This window comes from Otolemur garnettii, unplaced genomic scaffold (assembly GCF_000181295.1).
Source record: "Otolemur garnettii isolate 467f Iridium unplaced genomic scaffold, OtoGar3 scaffold00151, whole genome shotgun sequence".
Lineage (NCBI taxonomy): Eukaryota > Metazoa > Chordata > Mammalia > Primates > Galagidae > Otolemur > Otolemur garnettii.
Genome location: NW_003852546.1, coordinates 1,266,801 through 1,268,744, shown reverse-complemented (window position 1 = coordinate 1,268,744; position 1,944 = coordinate 1,266,801). Strand labels below are relative to the sequence as shown.

The 1,944-nt window shown below is 43.1% G+C and overlaps 1 pseudogene; it reads right to left on the bottom strand.

The window, feature by feature from the left end:
* Nucleotides 1-1,944, bottom strand: part of LOC111728335 — a 6,156-nt pseudogene that overhangs the window by 2,751 nt on the left and 1,461 nt on the right.

Below are 1,944 nucleotides of genomic sequence, written 5' to 3'. Positions count from 1 at the left end.
TTTTTTTTTTTTTTTTTGAGACAGAGTTTCACTATGTTGCCCTAAGTAGAGTGCTGTGGTGTCACAACTCACAACAACCTCAAACTCTTGGGCTTAAGCTATTCTCTTGCCTCAGCCTCTCAAGTAGCTGGGACTACCAGTGCCCGCCACAATGCCTGGCTATTTTTTTGTTGTTGTTGCAGTTGTCATTGTTTAGCTGGCCCGGGCCAGGTTCAAACCCACCAACTTCAGTGTATGTGGCTGGCACTATAACTACTGTGCTATGAGCACTGAGCCATTTTTTTGTATTTTTGAGACTGGGACTTGCCCAGTCACCAAGGCTGGAGTGCAGTGGTGCAGTCATAGCTCACTATAACCTTGTATTCCTGGGCTTGAGCAATCCTCCCACCTCAGCCTGCAAGTAGCTAGTACTACAGGTGTGCAACACCACACGACATTAATGTTTAAATTTTTCATAGAGATGAGGTCTTGCCCTGTTACCCAAAGTCCTGGATTCAAGTGATCCTCCTGCCTTGGCCTCTCAAAATGCTGAGATTACAGGCATGAGCCATTGCACCTGGCACTTCCCAATATTTTTAAATGCCACATGAATCAAACATTATGCCAGGAGCTAGGACATACAGGAGTGATCCAAACAGGTCCATGGAGATGATAGCTTCCACTTCTTGCTATACCCATAACTGAGTATCAAAGACTGATTTGACTCAGGAACATGTGTTCAAAAGTCTTGCTTGCCTTGGCTCAGTACCCATATATCAGTGGTTAGGGCATATATGCCGGAGCTGGTGGGTTCAAACCTGGCCTAGGCCTGCTAAACAACGACAACTACAGCAAAAAAATAGCTGGGCGTTGTAGTTCCAGCTACTTGGGAGGCTAAGGCAAGAGAATCACTTAAGCCCAAGAGTTTGAGGTTGCTGTGAGCTGTGACCCACGGCACTCTACCCACGGGGACAGGAGATTCTGCCTCAAAAAAAAAAAAAAAAACCTCCAAAGACTTTCCCATTTAAAACCAAGAGGCTTTACATCTATTAATCCTCTAGTTGGAGTATGTATTGTTATCATAGCAGCACTGTCCAACGTGAAGGTAATCTTATAATTTGCATTTGTGCTCACTCCTAGCTCTTTCATTTTAGCCTCAATCCACTTCATATTTATTGCAGACCAAATAACAATGTCATAATCCTCATATACAGATGTCAGGAATTTGTGAAGCTAGGGCTGCATTAATCCTACCTGAGTCTCTGCACAGAACATAGTGAGACTCTGTCTAAAAAAAAAAAAAAAAAAGAAAAGTAAAAGAAAAACAATGGCTCCATACCTATAGCTCAGTGGCGAAGGCGCTGGCCACATACACTGGGGTTGGCAGGTTCGAACTGGCCAGGGCCTGCCAAACACAACTACAACAACAACAAAAATAGTGGGGCATTGTGGCAGGTGCCTATAGTCCCAGCTACTTGGGAGGTTGAGGCAAGAAAATTGCTTAAGCCTAAGAGTTTGAGGTTGCTGTGAGCTGTAATGCCAGAGTACTCTACCGAGGGTGACAAAGACTCTGTCTGAAAAACAAACAAAAAAACAAAAAAATCCCCAAAAAACCTATGATCAAATCATGTATAATCCACATCTAGTACCAAAAGTTTTTTCCCTTCCCTAGGAGGATTCAAATTTTCCACTTTGTACTCTTTTACTCTTTTGAGAAATTTTTAGTAGGTTTTCTTCTCTATTTTCTACTTCAACTATTTCATCTTCAATATCAAAGTCATTGACAATATCATCATTGTCAGGGGGTAGACCTGGGCATCTTCCTGTAACTTTGAGTCCTAGTAACTTCTGGTGTTCTGGAAGCACTCCTATAAGGGTCTTTTTTTTTTTTTGAGACAGAGCCTCAAGCTGTCCCCCTGGGTAGAGTGCCGTGGCATTACAGCTCACAGCAACCTCCAACTCCTG